This window comes from Vespa velutina, chromosome 6, assembly GCF_912470025.1.
Source record: "Vespa velutina chromosome 6, iVesVel2.1, whole genome shotgun sequence".
Classification (NCBI taxonomy): domain Eukaryota; kingdom Metazoa; phylum Arthropoda; class Insecta; order Hymenoptera; family Vespidae; genus Vespa; species Vespa velutina.
Window position 1 is genome coordinate 6706214 of NC_062193.1, and position 27500 is coordinate 6733713.

The 27500-nt window shown below is 34.3% G+C and overlaps 1 protein-coding gene across 3 annotated transcripts in view; it reads right to left on the reverse strand.

Moving 5' to 3' along the window:
- LOC124949979 overlaps window positions 1-27500 on the reverse strand; it is an 86364-nt gene that overhangs the window by 22937 nt on the left and 35927 nt on the right. Inside the window, exon 1 of one of the 3 annotated variants that reach the window (XM_047495966.1) lies at window positions 11328-11381. The exons of the other annotated variants lie outside the window; for them this stretch is intronic. The gene's annotated coding sequence lies outside the window, so the exon portion shown is untranslated. Of the gene's footprint in view, window positions 1-11327; window positions 11382-27500 lie in introns of those variants that run through there. 3 annotated transcript variants of the gene reach the window in all.

Here is a 27500-nt window from a genome sequence, read left to right on the forward strand (position 1 = left end):
AAAAGAAAAAAAGAAAAAAAGAAAAGAAAGAAAGAAAAATGAAAGCAAATAATAACTCCGTTTAGATACCGCAAGATAGTAATAGTGGAAGTTAGGACGAATATCGTGGAACATATCAATTTGCAACGATCATGTTACGCGCTCGTTACGCGTTCCGAATATGGATTACGCGTTTTTGAAACATTCTTTTCTACATTGGCAATAATTTTACAGATCATTTTTTTTTTTTTTTTTTTTTTTTTTTAATATGCAATATCACGACCAACGTCGTTCGTTAAATTATTCTTAAATATAATACGGTCTTAAAACCGTTACAACATTCTCAACAATATGGTCGATGATTAATCGTCGTCGTAACTCTTACAAAAAAAAAGAAAAAAAAAAAACATTCTAAATGCTCCCTTCTTCGGAACTTCTCTGAAATTTCGTACATAGCTAAGAAACGAGATAATTATATTCCCGGATAGCTATGAATTTTATTATTATTAATACCTATCTATATATGTATCAGTCAAAAAAAAAAATATATATATATACAGAACAAACGTGTAACGCAAACGAAATGACGTATTAGGAGGTTACAGTTTAAGCCAATTGATTACACTTTAATTCGCTTAAAGAACTTTCTCTCTAAATGATAATAGAATCTCTTTGCTTATCCCTTCCTCTCTTATTCTTCTTTTTACCTAATTCACGGAACAAATTGGAATCCGTCATAGTCAATGTTAGAATCTAATATACGTAGTCTCTCGTTCTTTCGAAAGCGATAATGTTACATTTAGATAACGCTCTCGTTCAATCTCGAAATAATTCTTTTCACGATTTATCGCAATTGACTTCCTGTATAATAAATTTCTTTCGTCAGTCGTTTTCATTTTAAGTTTCCCCTTATGTTTTCACGTATCAATCGTATTTACCTCGAGTCGCTTCTTTATACGATATTCTTACTTTATACGATACGAAGGACAAGTTCATTAATACCCGTTACTTTTCTTTTCGTTCCTTCTTTTTCTATACTATACGCTCTTCTTCTTATTTCTAAAAAAGAAAAAAAAAAAAATATATATATATATATATATTCGAAGAGCAAGATTCCAGAGAAGCACAACGATTTCCTTGTTTTCTAACTACCGCGTTCGACCGTGCCAAGAGAGTGATACCTCATCTGGTGATCGTTACAAATCACGCGTCCTTACTTAGGTAAACTCAGTCGGAGAATGTTACATTCGCCATTTTCGGCCAGATACGGAGATTACGATCGTGAAGGTACGCGGATATCGAACGTAAATCGTAAGAAATGGACGTAGAATCGCAAGGACTGATGGATTTTCCGGAAAATGATTCAGGAACCACGGAATATATTACATTTATTCTCTTTTTGTCTATCCAATTTCAATAATATGGATATCGCGTGATCGTATAAATTCAATTGATCAGACGTTTTATAAATACTATGAGAAACGTATAAAATATACTAAGTTATTCTTGTTTTTTATTAAAATGTTCGAAAAAATTGTTATTATTATCCTTGTCGGGAATTTTACGTCGATGTTGAGCATTTTTACTTGGTTTTTTCTTTCTTTTTTGTTGTTGTTGTTGTTATCGTCGTCGTTTACATCCTTCGTAAATATATCCTTACGAGATTTCTACGACATCAAATGTGTTTCCATGGCATATATCTTTATGCTAAACGGAGAAAGAGAAGTTGCAAACGATCTCGAAAAGATAAAGAAAAATTATTTGAAAGATCGATAAATGCCGGCTAGATCGATCGATCGATCGATCGATCGAAAAGGTGATCGACGTTCGAACAAAATAGCAGTTACAAATAGCGCGTCCTTATTTAAGAGTTGACCGAACCGACTAGAGAACGTTTCTTGCCTGGTAGGTTCCGAAAGTTGACCGTCTCTGATCCTGAATCCAGAAGCCGTGGAAGGAGACACGTCACGTGTTTAAATGAGAGAAAGACAGAAACGTGACAAGGAACGTGTTGTTGCTTCATCGAATCGGATCGACTTGCTTAAAAAGGTGGAAGATATGAGGAACTGGCTTATACCGAAGTGGTACAAACTGACCACCGATGTACGCCATTTTGTCGTAGCCTTTGGTTTTGCCTTTTCCCATTTTTCTTCTTCTTCTTCCTCCTCTCTAAGATAAGGTCTCTAAGTAAGGTTGAAATAAAATAAAAAAGAAAAAAAAGAAAAAAATAAATAAAAAGAAAAGAGAACGATGTTATAAATCTTGTTCTACGAATTTGCAATCTCGTGGTACGTGCAAAATGTAATCACGAAATCGAATTTAGATGGCACCCACTATTAATTGACACGTGGTAAACTTGTTAACTACTGACATTTCGTGAGTACACTTTCGAGAAAGAAATCGATTGGTAATTATGAAGGTGGTACTCATTGCATTTCGAAAGTTCTCTTTCGCAGATAAGGCAGTTAAAGCCAGTTGAAAAAAGAAAAAAAGAAAAACTAGGCGATCCTGGTGGTATAGTAACAAAATCGTTGCTACGACGGCAATTTATTTTCGTAAGTGGTCTCTTAAGGAGACTTCCGGAATCTCCTTTACACTTTTTCATTAAGGCCAGAGTTATTAGACGTTTCTAAATGAACCTTTTCAAACTCTTTCTTCATTCTTTTATACACTTAAGTATCTCTTGGAGAATCTTTGACAAGCGCTATTTTATTGCGAATTATCTTTAACTATGAAACGAGTTCCTCGTTGATTCGACGATCGTACGAATAAAACGTAAATTATTAAATTCTATCGAATATCGAATAGAGCATCAATTGAACATATGTTTTTATTTATTTTTTTTTATTTTTCTCCCCCCCCCCCCCCCCCCCCGCCCCCCCCCCACCTCCCCAACCCCATCTTCCGTCATCCTTCTCACAATTCTACGAATATTTATTTATAGTATCCGTGTAATGTGATATTATCATTTCTATGTTTACTCTATGTTTACTTTATCGACGACATTTTCCTTTACAGACGACGAATTTAAATGATTTCCATACATCTACTATAATATCGTTCTTACTCTATGTTTCGTTGATATATCTAAGAAAAGAGAAATATCGATCCTTGCGGAAGTTTCAATTTGAGTTATTTACGTTCTTCTGTATTAAATAAGTCTATAAATCGATGTGCGTATGTTGCCAGATAAATAATTGACTTCTCAATGTAACGTCGATCCATTGAACGAAGAAAAGAAAAGAAAGGGAAAAAAGAATGGAAAAAGAATTAAGTACTTCCTTCTATCAATGAAATATATAATATACGATATACAGACAAACACATTCGACGAAATAATTTACATATAGAATTTTCGAACGTCCAATAGTTTTAAACGATCGTGAAGCGTTCAATGACTCATCTAAACATTTAAATAAACATAAAGTATACCTTCCTGATATACGATATAATTATCTATATGTTATGTAAATTTATGAAATTGATAAATAATAATGAGTGAACATAAGTAAATGAATAAATTAAGAGGTATCACGCAACACACACACACACAGTCTTATTATATATCACAATTAATTTCAATCGTACTTCCGTTCACGTTTTGCCTCTAGAACGAAAATCTCAATCGTGTTTAAATTCCCGCATGTATAGATGGATAGAAGCTTACGCGTGCATGAACGAGAACAGGTTGCACGTTTCGATCGAACGACTAAAAGCAACACGTGGAAAACGGCATAGCTTTACGTTCAGCAACGTAATCGGCCTAAATTAATCGAAAGGAAATTCTGGAGCACATCGCGTGCGACTCGCATCGTTGCCACTGATAATCTAACGAAACTTGTGCAATGATTTACTTGCCTCTGTGAGTATTAAAAAGGATGTGTTTCGTGGTGCAATAATTATCGGATATACATACATAGTTTATCTCGAAACTGTGAGAAATATATCCTATAAAAATAATAATAATAATAATAATAATAATAATAATAATAATGATGATGATGATGATGATGATGATGATGATGATGATGATGATGATAACAATAGTAATAATAATAATGATAATAATAGTAGCAAGAAAAATAAACTTCATTAAAATGTATAGACGGGAAGGAATAAGAAATTTACATCACGATTCGAAGGATCTCTTAACCTAGATCTATCCGATCATATTCCTTGTTAAGGGTAAGTCTCAAGAGCGAAAGGATCGTTGCGCCATGATCAACAACATCAGCTTCCTGCGGTGGAAGTTCCAGCGCGCGTTAACTGCCAACGGGATCGGTAATCGTATCTTACTCGATATGGAGAACACGCTCGTCGGTATGCAATTTAGGAAGGATATGTACGAGGTATCTATATATCGGCTTACTTTCAAAAGAGAATTGCCTTCAGTTTTAGTAGGCTTCAAAGAGACAGCCAAGCTAGAGAACGTGATCTACGAAGCTTCCTATCTTTACTGAAAACTACCAAGTAGCCTCTCTCTCTCTCTCTCTCTCTCTCTCTCTCTGATATGCATTATGGAAGTAGTAATGGAGACTTTAAACAGATGTTACAGATCCGATAAAACGGGAAACATTTTAGTCATAGCGAGTTCTAAGGTGACCAATTAGAGGTGAGCAAATTGCCACTTTAGATCGGAACCACGACCTTTCGTGATTTCAATGGAATTAAAGGTATAACTCTTGACCTCACCGTTCGTTGCCGCCTTCTAAGAAACTTCTAAGATCCTCTAATATCTCCTCCTTAAATACAGCTTTAATTCTTATTTTAAGAACAAAAAAAAAAAAAAAAAAAAAAGAAAAGAAAAGAAAAAAAATAAATAAATAAAAGGGAGAAATAATTATTAGAGCTCGATAGAATAATTATAGGAATAGCAAAAGAGAGGTCGTAGGGTCAGCGAGTCTTATATCTCTTCGTAGCGTCTACTAACGTTGTCTGTTATGTTTCTAGACGCGATCGCTCTGTTATTATTGTACGAACCAAAATGGCCCGACACGCCCGTTTTACTATTACTACAACGTGACGCGCACAAATAAACAAAAGTCTTTCCAAATCGTTCCAACTATTGTTATAATGACATTGCAAATCTTTCTTTCTTTTTTTTTTTTTTTTTTTTTTTATATATACACTTACGTATTATAATTCTTACATGTAAAGAAAAAGATATACACGTTTATAATTTCTTTTTTCTTTTTCTTTTTCTTTTTCTTTCTCTTTTTTTTTTTCTTTTCTTTATAGAAACTGACCTCCATAGATATATCGAATATTCTAAGAAGAACAGAATAACAACAAGTACTACGTATGGATGGCAACGAGCGGCACGAATTGCATATACGAGAGCGTTGCAATAGGAAAAGGCGCTCTTCTGCGCCGACACGAAAGGCGCTTATCGGAACGGAGCACACGAAGGAAACATAGACGGAGATGACGATGACGACGGCGACGATGACGACGTCGACGACGACGACGATGACGGCGACGGCAGGCGTCGTGTCGCAAGAGCAACCATGCCTTGCACTTTGCTCGCGCGCTTTCATTTTAAAAATAATACTTTGCCGTATACGTTCGACGATCAACGATCGACGATTTTTTTTTTTTTTTTCTTTTTTTTTTTTCTATATATACAAGGATTACTATTCACGGAGACTAATAATCGGGTAACGATCTAAGGTATATTGGAAAAGACGAACTGTAATATCTATAAAAAAAAAAAAAAAAAAAAAATAATAATAAAAAAAGAAATAAGAAATAGAAAAAAATGAAAGAAAGAAAAAAGATAAAAAAAAAACAAAACAAAAAAAAAAAGATCTATGAGGATGGCAGAAAACAGAGTTAAGTTCGATTTGAATTACGATCGGTTCTTACTAACAACATGTAAATTCTTTTAAAAGGAAGGTATTGCTTAAATTAGATAAATGTACGGTAGAACGACACGGCAAGCTTCCTTTAATGAGCCTTCAAAGGTTAGACGGAGCACACAACGAACTTCTTTCCCTTGGGCAACAATAACACCACGAATCGTGCGGTTTCGAAACATTCGTTGTAATAACGGAAAAGCCCCCTCGGAGCATTTATTTCTTCTATTAAACAATTAACATCAAGATCGAAAATGTCTTTAGTTCATACGTATGACAACGTATGTAATTACTTATCTTTAAATTATTTAGTCGATTATAAATTTCATTTATTCGATGATTTCGATGCAAGAACGATGACGGTCTCGTCAAAATGATTATGACTAAAATGAAAATATGAAAAGTCACGTCATATATATATATATATATATACGTATATCTCCGCGTATAAATCAATTGTACGAACTTTAAATCCCTATAAAGTCTAATCACTAAATAATTTGATATTACTTGCTATATCATAAAACATGGTTGACGTTCTTACTTACATACATACATGGATACATTTGATAAGTATTTATGTACGATATATATATATATATATTTACATATATACATATGTACCGGTACAAGCTATTAAAACCGTATTCACGACGATCGAAATGACTCACGAAAGCTCGATCGCGTTCATTTCGATCCCTCGAGGCAGCCTTTGTCTCGCACCTGTTGCTCCTTGCTATACTGTTACGGCGGGTCATGGTTGCCGTTTAGAAGGTATAATAATTCAGTCTGCGTACACCTAACGGATGGACGAAGATCCAATAACGCAATCCTTGCCCATAGCGACGTGCGTACGATGCGAGTTTTACCACGATGGTTACAACCGGAATCGTTATTAGTAGAAAGCGTTCGAGAATAACAGGATTATAGTTTATGGGATCGCATATTAATCGTAGGAAACAGTTTAATCTCATTTGATATGATTTTGTTCGGGTATCATTAGATTTTAATTATACGATTCAAACTATCATTTAATATACATTATTAATGATATAAGAAATATTATAACGTTATGTGATCTTCTAATGCAGATACATTTCATCGAATGATTTTCTAATATGCGCGATCGATCTCAACGTGTTTTTCTTCAATGAAGATTAAAAAATAATGAAAAATAAATAAATAAATAAATAAATAAATAAATAAATAAATAAATAAAAAGCATGAATGAGTAATTGTCATCATCGGTAATAACTTCAAAAGCTAACACATTTTTTTTTAAACAGTAAGCTCTGATAATCGGTTATCTAGATAGATAGATCTATTATATAGATTAATTAATATCAATGAATCGATAAAATTCGATTATTACTCGATCATGAATAAGCGATATAGTCTGTGTCTTGTGAAATTCAAGTAACGAGACAACTAACAATCAAACGCTAACAATCAAACTGTTTCAATTAATTCACAGATTTGATATGTGTATGTATGTATGTATGTATTTATTCTATGTACTTATATATCTATAGTACTATTTGTATCCTTTAAAAGACTTTCCATTTAATCGATTTAGTTAACGATAGTACTTAACGATAGTTATAAATAATTTTTTATCTGATCGTACGATGTTCACCGACTGTATTTGGATTTTATAAAAATTAAATAAAAATTATGAGGATTAAAATGGGTAAAAAAAAAAAAAAAAAAAAAAAAAAAAAAAAGAAAAAAAAGAAAATATTAAATCACGATAATTAATTCATTGAGACGTTGCATCTATCTAATGTATTTACTTTTACGATATCATATAAATTATGAATCTAAACGAGGTTCATTAAAGCGTTCAAGATTCATTCAAAGAGATTTATTCATCGATATCTTTTGATAATTCGAATTAATTTTCATAGCTTTGATGATTGATCTTGCATGAAAGGAAAAAAAAAAAATGTATTTTAATAAGTTCACAGATACGTACATCATTAATGTTAAATTTGTCATTTTTCGTTGTCTAATCAATGACGACTCATCGAGAGATCAATTACCCGAATCGTGCTATCGTGCAAAACCCGAAAGAGCTTTCTCGCTCGTCATAGAAACACTTTCTAATGACGAAAGAGTGCATCGTCGTTAACCATGTAACAGTCCCATCGATTTGTCCCGATACGATCGACGTACGTATTATCTATATATGTAATAACGTTTCGAATCTCGCGTGAAAACTTACCGACAGTTTTACTCTTCGATCGTAAAATCTTACGTTATGGATATGTAACTTTGTTTTATGAAGAAAGAAAGAAAAAGAGAAACAGACAAAGAGAGAGAGAGAGAGAGAGAGAGAGAAAGAGAGAAAGATCCTTTTACAATGATAACAGTAATAAGTATACTTTGTCTTATATAATGTAATAGTTTAAAAAAAAAAAAAAAAAAAAAAAAAAAATGGAAATAGAGAAACGGATTGGTAATGACAGATTGGAAAGTGCGAAGGTGAGATTTTCTTATAGATGGTACCTCGTAATCCGATCTTATTAAGGATAATTAAAGTAATTTCAATCCATCCGAGAGAACGTATTTATAACCTAACACCCTTTATCCTTCAAGATTTAATACGATTTACGAACTTTCAATGAACAAAATAAAATCGGTTAAAAAGACCACCTAAGTTGTTCGATTGTTAAACTTTAATTCGTATTATTAAAAGTTTCTAACGATCGGAGCACGATATCTTTTTAATGCCGAACGAATGAAACGTGAAATGATGATAAAGAGAAATTTTCGCAATACGTCCTACGATAAAGCATACTTTTTTTTTTTTTTTTTTATACATACAATATATATATATATATATATATACGAACGATTCTATATTATCGTAAAACTAATAATATCGAGTATCAATAGAATCGACTGTAATTGTTAGAAGATAATTATCGAATAATAATTATAATACAGTTCGAAACAGTACGATTCTTTATTATTGCAAAGCGAAATAAATGTTATCTCACTTAAATAAATATTTTCTATCGTTTGGCAATGCACCTATGATTTCTACATGTTCGTCGGCCTTAGCATTCACTTATATTATACACACATACACATACATATATATATATATATATATATATATATACATCATTATATACCGTGTATAACGTATCTAAGTCTAATTACTAATTGGTTTCAAGTGTATACATTAATCTTTGTTTTATTTAACCTCAGTGTCGATTCATTTGTCATCCTATCTACGGTTCTGGTCGTGCCGACACATCGTTGTATTTTAACGTTGTCTAAATCTAAAGTCTATTTCGAGATACGCTTCGTTGACTTTTTCTTTTTCTTTATTTTTATTTTTATCTTTTTTTCTCTCTCTCTCTCCCTCTCTCTCTCTCAATCCTTTATTGTTAATAACGTCTAAAAGAGAAAGAGAAAGTAATGATTGTAAAGTTATAAACGAACGATCTATACGATCTTCCCCCACCTCCCCCCTCCTCCCTCTCACCTTGTGTTCCACCTAGATACTCTTTTCCTGGACCACTAATCGCGCTGTCTTCAAACGCTCGCCTCACGGTTGTGAAATTTCATGAACAAGTAAATAAGAAAACAAGTAAGTAAGTTAATAAGTAAGTAAGTAAGTAAGTATGTCTCCTCTCTTCTATTCTATCGGCAACGAAACGAGAGAAGATCAGCTTCTTTCAAGCCATACATACGTGTACACGAAACTTAAAATATCCATGACATGGTTTCCCGATCGTTTCCTCATATGACGACACTTAGCGTTTGCTCTCGTTTCCAAACTATCCGTCGTCTCCGTCGTCTCCGTCGTCTCCGTCGTCATCGTCGTCATCGTCGTCTTATAAATATACGATCAACGAAAGGGACAGATAGAAGACTCGTTTCTTCGTATATATTAACTTTCCAAAAGCGACATAAACGATTCTAAAAATAAAATATGTATATATATATATATATATAAAATATAAATTACTCTCTTCCTTTCCCCTTCTTCCTCTCCACCACTCCCCCGCTTTCTCTCTTTATCTATCTCTCTCTCTCTCTCTCTCTCTCTCTCTCTCTCTCTCTCTCTCTCTCTCTCTCTCTCTCTCTCTCTCTCTTTCTCTCTCTTTCTCTTTCTTTCTCTCTATCTCTTACGAGAAGAATGAAAAATCAAAAGCACCTGAGTCGATTCCAATAACATCATTATTCATTATTTATATATAATTAAATGACGAATCAATTTCATATTTACATTTTATATATATATATATATATTCTCACAAATTTTATGTATAATATTTAAAACGAGGTTATAGTCGTTCGTCGGATAAACCGTCATTACGTCTGTCTTCGTTGATAAGTAGTAGGAGAAAGTGAAATCCCGAAGGCAAAGAGGAGGATCGTGAGAGAGACTTTCGAGAATTTCTTTTTCTTTTTTTCTTCTTCTTTTTTTTTTTTATTTTTTTTTTTCCCCCTTTTCTTATTTCGCACACTCCTCCTCGATTGAAAATGAAATAAACCGGAGCAATAATGTTCTACTTCTAATCCCGTAATCGTTGAACCAAGCTGGAATAATCGCTACGGTCTCGCATGGATTCATCTTACTTTTGCATCTTGCAATTCTATTGTGCGTAACGCGATAATTCAGAGAAAGAGAAAGAGAAAGAGAGAGAGAGAGAGAGAGAGAGAGAGAAAGAGAGAGAGAGAAAGTCTCTTTTCATTCTTCCTGAAAGCTTTAATTACTCTAAATCACGAAGTAAGGAAGTTACAAAGCAATTTAATGGATCACAAATGAAATTTTCATTTCAACGTAAGAAACAAAATAATTTTATAATAGTTAAATATAATTTCATGGACTTAACGATCTCAACGGCACGTGGGTGAGGGATGAAGGGGGGCAAACTCTTAGATGGATGCGCGTCTTGTCCCTGTAATTTCTTTCCTATATATCCATATATAGACATATACATATATGTACATAGTTACAAAAGATACAGTATGCAAGTCGAAAAAGAGAAAGTATGTAATCCTCGAAGAGAGCACGTATTCTTGATTTTTTTTTTTTTCTTTTTTTTTTTTCTTTCTTTTTCAAGAAAAAGATAATGGGAATCATGAAATTGTCGTTCCTATGTGTCACCTATAGATTAATTTCTTGGAATATTGCAGATAAATTTCATCTGCAAAAAATTATTATCCATCATTCCTTCCTCTTCCTATAAATTGGAAAAAGAAAAATAAATAAATAAATAAATAAATGAAAAGAAAATAAATTAATGAAAAAATAAATTTTCTTCTTTCTATTATAACGTCGAAAAAAAAATAAAAAAAAAAAAAAAAATATATATATATATATATATATATATATATAAAAATTAAAAAAGTGGAAGAAACGAAAGAAAGTTATTATTCGTTTTTTCTTATTTCATATACGAGCTATCTGATATGAAATTTATCTCGAAATAAACTGTACATTACACATAACTCTCTAGATGGTAATTATACCGGTGTCAGTCAGCCTATCGACAAGGAGCTGCGAGAGATCGAGATTGAGAGATCAAACGAAACACGGTAGCTCTATTCGTTCCAGCTGAAAAGAGAAGAAAAATAAGATTCTGAAAGAAAGAAAATTAGAATGAGAAGAAAGGAGAGGAAGAGGAGAGAAACATCGAAGTAAGGAGGTCGTCTACACGTTCGATCTCGATCGTTGGGCTCGTTCGAAAAATATACTTTCTCCGAAAACAACGATCGATTCCACTCCCATAGCGAAACTCGATGACAGCTTATTCGTGATTAGCCAATCACCGAGGCGACACGAAACCAAAGAGATTTAGCAACTGAGATTCATGACACGATTCGTCTGCACGATCGAAGGAAACGCGCGAGAATTTAGACGAGGACAACGATGATGCAGAACGATGATGATCATCTTGGATCCGCTTAGATGACATGTACATACAAAGTACATGTACATACGCATATATAATGTATGCTGTGTGTGTGTGTGTGCGTGTGTGTGTGTGTATTAAACAGAGAAAGGAAAACCGAAGATAACCATACTTAATAGCGTGTTTCGTCGCTACAAGAGCCGTAATTAATTCTCAGTTGATCATTGTTGAAGCAGCGATGATCTCGCTCAAGAAGCTATAGAAATGTGCTTCGGCAAACTGATCGATTTGCAATGGTGATAGATCGACGATAGATCTAGAAGCGTTTCTTCTATCACGATTACTTATACATGTAACGAATTTAGAATAGCAGTTCCAGAATATCACTTTCCTTCGTTACTTCGAAACATTATCGTCGATGAATTACCCACATCGTGAGCCGAGGCGTGGGTAGTGTTACGAATGCTCGCTGAAATATGACTGACAGAAAGTGTTGCCACGAAAGGAGCTCGCCGACTATACGAAACGGAAAGAGGACGATTAGAGACGTCATCTTTATTCGCAACACGTCCGATCGTTCGTTCACTTTGGATTTATCTAATTTGTTACTTATCACGGCGACACATTGTCTCTATTTCACGGTAGACGGTGATGGACGTTGTCTGTTTGTTTACTGACAGTTCTTAATTCGATCGACTCGAAGGCAAAAAAGAAAAGAAAAAAAAAGAAAAAAAGAAAAAAAAAAAAACGACGTTTTCACGAAAGAAACATGGCAAACAAAAGGAACGGACAAGTAAGTTACACGTCTTATATATTTCGTTAAACGAAGAAAAGAAGCCACGTTAGAAAGCGTTACACGGCTATGGTTTCGCGATCGTTCGGAAATCGTAAACCATGGTTCGATTTAATTAAGAATTTTACAAAAAAAAAAAAATAAAAAATAGAAGAAACAAAAAGTAACAAGAAAAAAATTTCGAACCGCGATCGATGTCTCAATCATGAATCGTGAACAACGAAGCATGAAAAAGATATTGTAATCGTTACTTTTGAAACATTTTCGTGCGACGTTTCAACCAACGATTTATCCGTACCGGTGATAATAATTTTATACAACATTTTTTTTTTAAGTCGTAAGAATCTTGAATGCTCCTATTAAAAAAGAAAAAAAAAAAAGAAAGAAAAAAAGAAAGAAATAAAAAAGATAATAAAAAGGATTCTCTTTTTTCTTTTTCTTTTTTCTTTCTTTTTTGCTTTTTGTTAATTGAGAAATGTAAAAAGATTTCCAAAAAGAAATATATATATATATATATATATATATGTATACGCGATATGGAAAAATTGTCTAAAGGAAGATTAAGAGGAGAAAAAAAAAGAAAAAAAGAGAAAAAAAAAAAAAAGAAAAACAAATAAATAAAAAGAAAAACGATAAAAAATCAGATATATTTTCAATAATAAAATGTGACTCGCTGTTGAGCCTCGCGACATTTCTATCTTGAAGAAAGTAAAAGCACCGTTGTTGAGAGAGATTAAGAGAGCAGATAGCGTGGCATCGTAAAAAGATTTTTATGTTAGTCTTTACGCTCTGGCTTTCCAACGGGAGCGCGTGAAAAATAATTTTCTCGAGCGTACGAGAGAGAGAGACAGAGAGAGAGAGAGAGAGAGAGAGAGAGAGAGAGAGAGAGAGAGAGAGAGAGAGGGAGAGAGGGAGAGCGCAAAAGACCCCTTCGGACAACACCTTCGATTTGTTCAAAACGATACGTAAGAAAAATTTTTATTACTTACGGCCGAAATATTCGCCCTGTTCTACCTAGAACGAAGGTTTCACGCGACGACGCTCGTAACTAAGTACTAGCCTTAGCTATACTTATAATTACCATCGCCATTGTTGTCCATCGACGATAATTTCGTAGTATGGCGTTACCGCAACGTTACGACAGTCTAACGCGCGGATAGACCAAAAGCAGGGCTTGCACTATGTATTACAGTCTATCATTAGACACCGAGTTAGTTCTTTAGCAAAGTACGATGTAATCGGCCTTCTTATACCACACGTTGGTTGCCATATAATTGGACAGAAGGAATATTTAAAGTCTAATTGCGCATTGGGGATTTCGATTTCGAATATCTCGTATTAGATATATAGCTAGAAAGATAGATAGATAGATAGATAGATAGATAGATAGATAGATAGATAGATAGATGAATATATAGGTGATATAAATGAAATATTCCTTTGGGTTCTCTCACGATCTCAATCGTTCTCCACCCTGTCAACCATTTCTCTCTTTCTGTACGTAGTATAAAAATCGATTGTCCTTAATAAATCTTACGAGTTTGCATTAATTGAACCTGTGAATGTGAATTTTTTTTCACTCGACTTTTCGTTTCCTAAAGTTTTCCACTGTGTGTTGTTCTACACGCACGAATTCAGAAAGCGAATAATAAAATTATAGTTGTGCAGTTAGCTTGAACGGAGTTTTATATCAAAGTGAAACTTCGTCGGAACTTTTCTCTCTCTCTCTCTCTCTCTCTCTCTCTCTCTAACTGTTTCAATGTCTATCTGTCTGTCTTTCTTTATATATATATATATATATGGTAATTGATGTAATTATCTTTGAAGCATTGGTACATATCTACATAAATACTAACCAATCCTAAGAAATATCAACGACAAAGCTCTCTCTCCTTGCACGTGCATAAAGAAACGTTATATCTTTTTGATTTTAAATTGATATTAATTAATGTCCAATAGTGTCTCATACATTCTATCGCGTCCATCATGACGATTTATGAGTCACCTACTTTTCATTACTATTAATAATACCATGATTCTATTCGAAAGGTACATACATACATATTTACTTTTCAAAGTAGGAGGAATGAACTCAAGCAAGGTAAATAAACTTTACTTACGTGTATTTACGTGTATCCTGAATTACTAATTTTTCTTTAATCGTCTAGGATATTTCACGAAGGATAATGACCCCTTGAATTACTACTGAGATTGCACCAAATGAGATTTTCCTATTTCTTTCGGTTCTCCGGAGCAATCTCGAAATCTTAAAAAAAATTTCATTCAATTTCCTTTACCAATCTTTCCCCCGATTGACTTTATATTCTAATCACTTTTAATGACCACTTTCGAAAACTCGAAAAAGACGCAAACGAAGAACGAGAAGATCGATTTTATCATCGTCATTCTCTAACATCTGCTTTCCGTGATCGCTACGATGAGATTGGAGATACTCTAAAGGATAAGAAAAAGAAGAAGAAGAAGAAGAAGAAGAAGAAGAAGAAGAAGAAGAAGATGATGATGAAAAAAGAAACGGATGAAAAAGATGATGAAGAGAAGAACGATTGAAATATCTAATAGATATTTCTTGGTTTCCATCTGTCTTTCATGCTTTTTCTTGGTACGAATAAGCAACGTAAAGTCGTACACGTTCAAAACGTATCCTTTTTTCTTTTTTCTACCTTCTTCTATAACCAATCTTTGAAATTGAAAGAAAAATATCGGGCTTCTTTTCGTCGCAATAACAACTAATAAGACGTTAGTTTCTCACTTGATACCAATATGGCCGTTCTAACAGCAACAAGTGAATTTTACATCCGGGTAGGTATACCAGGAACGTTTCTAGCGAACGTGGTAAACGCACGGTACTAAGAGGTAAACGCAAACTAACGGGAAATAAACTAATAATTGCAAGCGAAACTTCTATCTCTCTGTTTCATTCTCTCTCTCTCTCTCTCTCTCTCTCTCTCTCTCTCTCTCTCTGTCTCTAATATTTTAACCGGATGTAAGAGATTCTTCCTATTAACCATAATAAATTTATTTCCTAAGAATAAAAATAATCGTAATATTAGTTATGGAAAGTCTTCTACGAATCAACTGTTACGCGATACGTACGGATTTCTCGCTATGAAAGAACTAAATAGATAGGTAAGTACGTAAACATATATATATATATATATATATATATATATATATAAATATACGTATAACACGTACGAAGATTTCACCGAAGAGTCAGATCGTACCGTACAGATATAAAAAATTTTTTTTCTTTTTATTTTTCCTCTTTTTATTTTCGTTTCTTTCTCTTCTCGTCGAGTAAGGTCACAAACGCTTTTACGTTATCCGATCGAGAAAGCGACTAATGAATCTGACATGATACTATGAAAGCGTAATTTATATTTATATTGACGAATTTTTTTCGTACGAAGGTCGAAAAGAAAGGAGAGATGAAGAATAAGTGAGAGATATACAGAGAGAGAGAGAGAGAGAGAGAGAGAGAAAGAGAAAGAGGAAATAAAAGGGAAGATGATTGGCTCTGAGAATTTTACGAGCGAATTATAACGTCGCATTTCTGCTTCTGCGCGATCTCGTATATTCGCTCGAGACGATACACAACGTACCCGGAAATCGAACGCTTCGTATCTATTTCTTGTATCTACGGTGAAACCACATAAATACATATACGTTGTTGCCGTCAGATTGTAGTTATTCTTCTTTAACGCGTAATAGATCGGAGTTAACATAAGAGAGAAATAACACAAGTGTATCCTTTTGGAACTTTTATCAGAAACTTTATTCGACTCGATCTCGAATGAGAGAACTCGTTGAAATTAATTTCATTGGATTTCATTGAAAAAAGAAAAAAGAAAAAAGAAAAAAGAAAAAAAAAAAAGCATTACGTAAGTATTTCTTCGTAACTACGACAATTGCGGACGAGCAAAATGAAATAATAATGAAATAACATAAGTACGATATATTTTATGGACTGCCAATCGTCTTATGGGTCTATAAAAATGGACGGAGTCTTTCTTTCTTTCTTTTTGTCGTTGAGAAATTTGACGAATGAATAACATTTTTATTACGTACCAAAGACGGCGATACACCAAGAAACGATTTATATGTTTGTCCAATCGAAAAATACAGATTATATACGTTGTGGCAGTTAAATGAAAATAAAAGAATGGTTGTTAAGATTTATCACCGAATTGCGTTAACAGGAATGAATCGCTCGATGTGATCTTTCTAGGCGGCAATTAAAAGCGAGTTTATCCGAGCGTGTTACTAAGATCGGCGTGAAAAATTTATTTTTATACAGTTAATCCGTCTATCTTGATTTCTAAGGAAAATTTTTTTTTTCTTTCTTTTCTTTTTTTTTTTTTTTTTTTTTTTTTTTTTTTTTAAGTATAAACTTTGATGTAACTACCACTTTTATTGAAAGTATTAATTGATGGCATATATATATATATTTTTTTTTCTTTTTTTTAATCAGTTAAAACAAATATAAATTTCTCATATTTCTCGAGCGTCCAATCCTTATTCGATTACGGCCACTAATAATATCTTGCAATTTTACGTTTAACTCTACATACCTAGACGTCCAATGCGAAGATCATTAATCTAACATGTCTTATGCAAACAGTAGGAACAGTACTATGGTCCAGCAGCGATATCCCTTCTCGGATTGAACGTAGATATATGTATGTTATGTGCACTCGCATTCCCGAACTATGACACGTTGTGAGCGACGTTAGGCTACGTTCTTATACGTAAATCCATTTTGATGTAAACGCCACGGTCTCTTGTTTCAGTTCGAAGGGTCTTATTAAGCTCTCCTCGTCTCTCTCTCTCTCTCTCTCTCTCTCTCTCTCTCCCTCCCTCTCTCTTTTTCTTTTTACGTGTACGTGACCGCTCTAACGGAATTACACGTTAATTGATATTACGTATGGAAAGAGATCGTTCGAAATTAAAGATAAATTCTTTACTCATAGAGAAAATTATGATATCATTTTTTTCTCCCTCGGATTACATTAATGCGTAAACTTTCAAGGCCTCGTAAGATCAAAGTGAAAGAATGAAGAAAAAAAAAAGGGGAGAGGGGGGAAAAAGAGAAGAAAAAAAAGTTAATACTGTGGTATCATTTTCGTACTGACCAATCATTATTTCTCTATCCTTCATGATCACGTGGCATACCACCAATCGATGGCACGTAAATAACATAAAATGATAATTCCTAAATTCCTTATATATTCAGTCGTATGTGGAAAAGTTGAGAGATCGTCTCTTCGAGAAAAATATGATTGAAAATGAATTTTATTGAATTTCACATAATCAATAGAGGAATTATGTTGGGACGAAATTAAATTAATATTGGATTAAATCGTCGGTGTCGATGTAGTTCTCGATCGTTGAATATGTTCCGTCGCGAACCCTTCACCGGGAACGTGGAGAAAAGCGCACGCGTTTACGCACACGCACCTCCGACGTGTCGCACGTGATCGATCGATCACGTGCCTCCGATCTGGGACGTTTGCTACCAATTGGAAAAAGGATTGGTGCCGGGTCTACCGTTCGTTCCTTCGTACCTTAGCTCGACCGGTGGGCGTTCTTTCCTCTTGTCGAGTACGAACGAACGTATCTATCCATCTGTAAGCGTTGGACGTGCCGACGATTGCTGAAACTTCGTTCCGATACCGAAATGGTCCCTGACTCCCGAGTTTAGAACGCGAACGAAAAGAGAGAGAGAGAGAGAGAGAAAAAAAAAGAAGAAAAAAAGAAGGGAAAAAAAATGGGGAAAAAAAAACTTGTCCTGCGAAGCACGAAGTCGCATTCGTTGAGAAATAAAACGCGGTTTACTCTTAAGAGATATGACGTTACATGGACGTAACTTTTTTTTTTCTCTCGGACATTGTGTTTTCTTCTTTCTCTCTCTCTCTCTCTCTCTCTCTCTCTCTCTCTCTCTCTCTCTCTCTCTCTCTCTCTCTCTCTCTCTCTCTGCGTCGCTCTCTTTCGTTCTTTTCGGTTTTTTTTTTCTTTTTTTTTTTTTTTCTTTTTTTTTTATGGTTTTTATTTCTTTTTTCTCTCGAATAAAATACGACGCATTTGTTCGAACATAAGTAAGTACAAAAATGTACACATAGCGTGCGTTATGTACGTTCGGCTTTCTTTATGGTTCGTATATATATATATATATATATATATATATATATATATATATATATAAAGAATTCAAAGATAGATATCCACGATCAGATTCGATGGGATCGATATCGAGCATTATTTGGTTCTTGAAAACCACCATGATGAATCATTCCACCGAACGATAACGTGGCTTGCAAGAGAAAAGAGAGAGAGAGAGAGAGAGAGAGAGAGAAGCCCTGGTGAAATTCGATCGCTGACCAAACCGCGATCCATTGAAGAATTTGTGAAACGCGATCAAGGCTGTTCTTATCCGACGACGAAATTCAAAAGATGGAGAACTCGATGAAAGTGAGTTAAGATTTTACGAGATAAATCGTTTGCGTTCGGTAACTCCTATCGGTGGCACAACAATTTATTTCTAAGTACGTAGTTTTACGATAGCCTTCGATTACAAACTCGCGAAACCTAACTACTACGCACGACTTTTTTTTTATCGATAGAAAAGACTGGTATATATCGATCCCATCGTATTTTGCTCGTTCAGGCGAACCTATCGTTGACTTTTATTCGTTAGAAAAAGTTCGATTGCCACTATTGCAATGTCCCCTCCCCCTCCTCCCGCCCGAAATTACTTTCGAAAGAAATGTTATGGGTTTTGAAAATAGAGTGAAAGAAGAAAAAAAAAAAAAAAAAAAAAAAGAAAGAAAAAAAAAAAGAAGGAAGAAAAAAAAAGGTCAACGCGATCACGGCGGAGAACTCGGTTTATTTTTCTTTTCCCCTTTTTATCCCTATTTACTTTCTCGTTCGTACAAATGCGATTAAATTTCTAACCGAGAATAATGGTAACGCGCCTTTACCATTAGACCAGACTCTCCTCTTTAAGCAAAGAATTTATTCGTAAATTGATTAACGCGTATGAACTTTTAAATCTATATTGAGCTGTAATATAGTCGAGCGCAACGAGTGCGAGAGGTTTGATTTACAAGTGTAATAACGTAAAGGCGACTACTATTTAATAGACCGTCTTGTAAACAGTGTGCCTAACGGCGTCCGTGATTGTTAGTACATTATTGGTGTCACGCGTGAATAAACCTTAAACCATATACAAATCAATCAAAAAGGATCTACAATTGTAAGAAAAATATTCGATGAAATATTATTTAAATAATATGTATGTATCTTGTAACGAATCAATTTGTTATACCTTGATATTAACTCGATATTAATTATCTCAATTATCGTTATTAAAAATAGAAAAATATTTCGTTTAATATATCCTTTTAAATGAACCTTTACAATGTGGCACTATTACATGATCGATTGCAAGACATAAAAGACCAAACGATATATATATATATATGTGTGTGTGTGTGTACAGCGTATATATCGATTAAAGACTTTCGATATCTCGATCAGAGTTCAGATCATTGTCTTATCGAACGTGGGCTTTGATAAAGAACACTAAAATTCTTCCTTGAACAATACTGATTCTTTTTGATCTATCCGATCGGCGAGGATCGTCGAGCGTATCGATCGATAGTCGATCAAGCGAGGAGGGCTAGAGTTAAACCGTGAGTACATAAATCTAGTTAGATAGTTTTTACGATTCCCTCGAGGAGACAGGGAATTGTGAACAATGCAACGTGCATGACATTCCATAGGTTCGACTCAAGGACCCAGTTACTAAAGTACTTCTACGAGTATGGTTTATCTCTTTTAACGTAAATCTCTTCTTGGAAGAAAGAAAGAAGGAAAGAAAGAGAAATAGAGAGAAATAGAGAGAAAGAGGAGAGAGAGAGAGAGAGAGAGAGAGAGAGAGAGAGAGAGATAGAGAAGTTCCTTCTTTCTCCCCAAAATCGGAGAATCTTTCAAATCTTTAAATCGGATGGAAAAAGCGATGAATCGAGTAAGGGGTACAAATGCCGATCATTAAGCAAAACACATCATGATGGTATTATCCTACGAGCCAATTAAAGGTGCTTGGAGAACGAGAATAAGCGTGCTCGACGTTCCTTCTTTTATATACATATATATATATATATATATATATATATATATATATCTTTCTCTCTCTCTCTCTCTCTCTTTCTCACGATCGAAAGAGTAGAAGGATCTCGTAAAAAAAAAGGAAGAAAAAAAAGACCGAATCGTTAACAATGAAGAACAAAAGAAAGGAAGAAAGAAGGAAATATGAAAAAGGAATATGAAAGAGAAAAGGTGGAAGGTGTTTAGATCGCGATGACTTTTACAAACGGTCATCGAACGAAACTCAACTAGTCACGAATAGTTAACTCGAAGAAATATTCGATTCAAGGACTTGGTGAACTCGCGAGGGAACGTTTAAAGTTCACGACGCTCACGGAGAGTAAACTACGGCATTCGATGCAACAGCCCGAAGTGCTGTGCCATATTTTTTTTTTTCTTTTTCTTTTTCTTTTTCTTTTTCTTTTTTCCTTTTCTTCGTGTTAACACATGCCATGGAAGATCACTAACGGTGAAGAGGCATACGATATTTCTCTCTCTCTCTCTCTCTCTCTCTCTCTCTCTCTCTCTCTCTCTCTCTCTCTCTCTCTCTCTCTCTCTCTCTCTTCTCTTTGGTATAGAGCATGGATTTGCGTTCTAACGTTCGTTAACAGTCATCGCGCGACTTTGTTATCTCGGGACTGCTGCCAATTAGCTGCTTAACTGTTGAGAAGGGATTACGCGGGTCACGAATCATGTCACGTGACTTTTAATGATATTTTTCTTCTTCGTCTTCGTCTTCGTCTTCGTCTTCGTCTTCGTCTTCGTCTTTGTCTTTTTGTACGAGTTAACGATCACTGTCTTAAAATCGTCCCCATTTTATTCTTATTAATTAATAGCCAGAAGAATGATGAGTTCACTTGACGACATAATTAAGACGACGTTACGGTCTACTTCGGTAGAACTAACGAGCTAGAAGATTATAATCCATTTCTTTTCTCTCTCTCTTTTTTTTTTTTCCTCCTCTCCTGTCTCTCTCTAGCTCAAATTTTTTTTTCTCTTCTCCTTACGTCGATACTCTCCAAGAAGCTTATCCGCGTTGATCGTTTTGCAAGCCGTTATAAATCCTCGATGATACTTTATTGCGCGACGGGTTCTCTAGACACACTTGAAACCGGAGCCTATATCCTTCGTATAATTACAAGAGAGTACTATGTGTAGCAATGTTTGTTGGACTTGCTCAACTCGTCGCGTAAGTTTCCCGCTGATCTTCGCGCGATTTCTACGTTGCGACTTATTCTTCGATTCTTTTATATTTTCTTTTCTTTTTTTTTTTTTTTTTTTTTTTTTTTTTTTTTTTTTTTTTTTTTTTTTTTTATTTTTTTCGTTTATTTTATTACATCTCCTCCTACGATATTTCGCGCGTTTTGTGATACTTTTATAATAATGACACGTACGAAAAAGGAGAAAAGAAATCAAAAAAACAAGAAAAAAAAAAAAAAAAAAACAACAAAAAAAAAGGAAAGAAAGAAAGAAAAAAAAAAAAAAAAAAAACGCTCGTAGCAACGAGCCAAAGTAATTATACATGTAATCGTTAAGTTGGAAAACACGTATCATGGTTTAAGAAAGTGCCAATTCATAGCGATAATAACGAAGAAAATAATGAAAAGTTTGCGTTCTAACGATCGAAAGATAAAATCGTGAAAGAAATGAGAGAGGGAGGAGACGGGGGGGGTGGGGAAGAATGAACTTTTAGAAAAGCGTACAAATCTGGCACGGTCGAACGCATTCGAAGCACCTTGTGTTCGAATTTACGATCGATCAAGACCACGAGAGCGAATAAAAGCGTGCCCACGGTGGCAAACGCGCGTGGAACGTTCTCCGTGTATGTAATAAATAAGCAAAGGAAGGGTAAAAATACGATGGAGCCGAGAGCGCGACGCCGTTTTAACTGTGTGCTTGCGAAAGAACGATTTTAGTTTTTCCATCTGAGACAACGGACGCTTTTTTTTTTCTTATCGGCTCTTTATTGTAGACCGCGAGAAGAAAAAAAAAATTGTATATATATATATATATAGGGTGTGTCGTAATACACGAGCGTAACTTCAAGGGTGGATTGGACGTAGTAGGGAAAAGGTAAAAAAAATGTAAATATTAAAATGTTTCTTCGAATCTGACGAATCTTTTCCTCTTTTCTACTTTTTTTTTTTTTTCTTTCTTTTTTCTTTTTTCTTCTAAATTACGAACAAACGCTATAAATTTGATGGAATATGCACGTGGAATATCCTTATAATTTTTACCCACGCAAGTTGATGTCTTATATATACATATAATATATATTTATACACGTGCATATATATATATATATATATATATATATATATATATATATATATATGTATATGTATATAAATGTAAGTACGTAAGTAAAATTTACGATCGTTCTGATTCGATATCATACACATGTATCTATTAGCGTGCGCACACACGTACGTAAATACGTTTAATCGTTTACGCTTCATTTACTAATAAATACTATACTCTCAAGTCGAAAGGTTATAGGCGGCACTGTCAAGAATTCCTCTAATAAATTTTCAACGTTATAGATTTTCTCGTGGATGTTACCGATCTGAAGAACGTTATGTTTATATGAAAGATTCGTGTCATCGTGTCAGGATATTGCTCTTTTACAAAGATAATTTATATCATCGTATTTACCAACATAGACGGTGGAAATAATAATCGCGAGGGATCGTTATAACGAGATTCTTTCAATTACGAGGAGTGAATGAACGTACGTGATACTACTTGTGAATCATCGATTTTCTATTTACATAAAGAACTTTTTTTCTTTTTTTTTTTCTTTTTTTTTTTTTACACGCGAAATATACGAACGAATTACAACGAAATCTAAATTAAAATAATTTATTGATACGCTACGAGAATATTTTAACGATACGTTTGTTTTTATACATGAAAAGTAACATCGTCCCTTAATTCATGAAATTCTGCAAGCGTATCAATGTTTCTATAAAAACGAAAGAGAGAGAAAAAGAGAGAGAGAGAGAGAGAGAGAGAGAGAGAGAGAATGACACTATAAATTGGCGATATCCACAGGGCTTTTACTTTCTAAGGACCTTCAAATGATTTAAGACGTATTTCGAACTATGATCGCAATAAAGTGTCTTACTAACATACATGATATACTTATATATATTTACGTACACATGTTGTATATAAACAATCGCATTTCATACAACGCGACATACACACAAAATTACGTTTACGTAAATAAAAACTATCGCTGTTTATTCCCTTCTTTGAAAACGATCATTCATTAAACTCATACCTGAAAAGATTTGTAAATTTGCGATGTGCATGACCTTGTCTTGTTATCCAAAGAAAAAAAAGAAAACAACAATAAAGCAAAGAGAGAGAGAGAGAGAGAGAGAGAGAGAGAAAACTATACGATCAAAACAACTTCGAGTTTATTGGGAGAAACTACTCGTTTAGATTCGTCAGAAAGTCTTCGGTAGAGTCGAGGAGTACACGGAGATACGTATACAGAGAAATATTTTTACGGTTTCGTGAACACAAAGCATTAAAACGTAAAAATAATTCTTTGTCTTGTCGTAAGATCTATAAGCTAATCGAGATAGATAAAGAAAGAGAGAGAAAGAGAGAGAGAGAGAGAGAGAGGGTCCTTCATGTTTTTTTCTTTCTCTTTTCTTTCTTTTAATCCAAAAACTATGACCTAGTTTCTTCATATTGTTAAATCATTTTTCATGTCTTTCACGTGGGACACTCTCGCCTCTCACATATTTTCCTTTTCCTCTCACCATCGAAATGCGCGACGCCTTTGGAACGAACAAAAAGCAATGTTATACCACCGTCGCTCGATCGCTTCGAACATTCTTCTTTTCTCTTTCTCTTTCCTTATATCCGTTACGAGTTAATTGAGAAATAAGAAACGATTTTCCAACACTTAAATGGTATTACTTACTTACGTACGTAAGTACGTAAGTACGTACGTACATAGGTACGCCGACGTTCATTGTTGACCTAGAAAATAATTCGTTCTTTACGAAAAACAACGAGAGAAAAGGAAAAGAAATCTATCACAAAGTGATTGTCGTTTATGCCTTTCGATGATTACAATTAATCTCAATAGTTGCAAATAGTCGTCAAAGAAACCTGACTATAACAGATTATAACCTGACTATACTACCTGCTGACTATACCAAGTAGTAATACTAATTAAACGAGTCGGAGAATCGACCACGAATAATGATCGTAACTGTCGTGAAACGAAGCACGATTTGTCACTCGTATTAGCTTTCCAAGTCGATAAAAATATTCCCGGTTGAACGTTGGTTATTGAAATCGAACTTATTTTATGGGAAGGCTTGCTTACGATCAATCGACGATTTATTTGCGGTTGATTTTATAGAGGAACGCGTAACGAGGGCGCAATTTTTATCTGAAATTAATTAATATTCATTAGGCAAACGCGATGAATTGTTAAGAAGAACAATGATCCTCCTTAAAACATAATTGATATTAAATACTGAAAGCGATCGTGAAATATCCAAGGATTAAAATCTAATCGGATTCGTGATAATTATAATTTTTCCTAATAGACCTTTTCAATTCATAGATTAATTAAAATCTAAACGCTAGTAATTAAATATATCTAACCGACGAATTAGACAGATGGTGCGTTGCGTATAAAAAAAGAAAAAAAAAAAAAAAAAAAAAAAAAAAGAAAGAAAAGGAAAAAAAAAAAAAAAGAAGAAAATAGAAAAAAATCGTTTCTGTCGTAAAATTTATTCCTCGCGTATCCGACGTCATAATCTCCCCCCATCCCTCAAAAAAAGAAAACATTTAGACGTTTATATTCGCTCGTTAATTTTCATTAAAGACCAATATAATTACTTGGCTCGTAAAATCATTTCATTTTAACATTCTAACGTAAAAGAAGTTACGCGTCGATCGATAACTCACCTAGCACAATTTATCCGATTTAAATCGAATGAACGAAGATAAAAAACATTTACACTTTCTACCAATTTTATCATTGATTTCGTATCTTAAAATTTCCTCTTAAAGTTTGTTATTTTCGTAACTCGATTCATCGAAGCTGTTGAATGCTCGCCCACGATCATCAGATTATAAATTTGGTAAATTATCACCATTCGCGTTCTTTATCCATTCACAATGGAATGCCGTCTTACAAGATGTCCAAGAGAAAGATAGAGAGAGAAAGAGAGAGAGAGAGAGAGAGAGAGAAAGAAAAAAAGAAAGAAAATCCTTTTGTCGCGTCGAAAGTGAAAGAGAGAGAAAGAGAGAGAGAAAGACCGTGGGTGCGAATTTTTCGAATGCTCAACAGCTTACTCATTGTCGTCTTCACCTCTTTGTTCAGGTTGAACACGATCGTATCCTTGCATTCAAGGATGACTGGAACATCGAACTTAAATATCACGAAAACTCACGATACATTAACCCCACCTCCACCCACCCCCTCTCACTCTCTCTCTCTCTCTTTCTCTCTCTATTTACGTTCGAAAATGATTTAAAAGGAGAGCGTTTCGATCGTATCGATTTAACACATAGATTTTAGTAATTTCCGCTCATATAATCGGATCAACGTCTAACCTGATCGATTAAGAGACAAGAAAGAGTTAGTAATGTAAGGGGAGAAAAGTTTATGTGTATCGGGAAGTTCGTTCATCGGTGAACGCGTTTTGTCTTATATGAAGAAGACGAACAAGGACTGATCCCACGTAATCTCTCAATTTCACTCTGATCGCGCGAGGTGAACGCGACGTTTCTTTTTTTTTTTTTTTCTTTCCCTTACTTCTTCCCTTCCCCCCCTCTTTCTCTCTCTCTCTCTCTCTCTCTCTCTCTCTCTCTCTCTCTCTCTCTCTCTCTCGTTCACTCTTTTTTTTCCTTTCTTTCTCATATCATGTCTCACGAAGCGATCAGCGCGTTCTCATCGGCGAAAATGGTTAAACTGTTTTAGAAAACTCGTCGTTGAAATTGACGTAACATAATGCTAACGAATATAGGTATATAATTAAAATTAGACCAGTTTATATATCCCGAGAGAATTAAAAATGACATATTTATTATTTTTCTCTTTTCATCTGTCTGTCTGTCTGTCTGTCTGTCTGTTTTTTTGTCCATCTATCTTTCTCTTTCTTTCTATATCTCGTTTCTTTTTTTTTTTTTTTTACTTTTTCTCTTACTGAAATAAATCAATTGTCGTTTCGACAGAGAGAGAGAGAGAGAGAGAGAGAGAGAGAGAGAGAGAGAGAGAGAGAGAGAGAGAGAGAGAGAGAGCGAACGAAAGAAAGATCGACTCGGAAATAGTGCTCGAACTCTTACTGCTTTTAGACGATCGACAGGGAATAAGACCGCATTCCGTTCGTTGAACGACCCAACGTCGGCTTTTCTCTAAGCGCTCAATAAAAGTAATTACTTATTAGGCGCGGTGTAAAGGCCGACCTAGAAAACGGACTTGCTCGGTTTGTATCTTATAATGTACTTGGCCGACACTTTGAACCACGTACATACACTTCCTAATACCTTTAACTTGTTTTTCTTATATGAAAATATCATATATAAGTAATATATGAAAAGAGAAGAGAGAGAGAGAGAGAGAGAGAGAGAGAGAGAGAGATGTGTATGAAGAAAAGAATCTCGTTTGAATTTTCTTGACAACTCTGGCAAAAAAAAAAAAAAAAAAAAGAAAAAGAAAAAGAAAAAGAAAACATACATTTGTACGTAATCTCAATGCTTAATTTTGCAATTAATCATTAATCCCATTTGTCGCTACTATATTTGTCATATAATTCTATATACCTTATGAGGATATATAATAAATATTGCCGT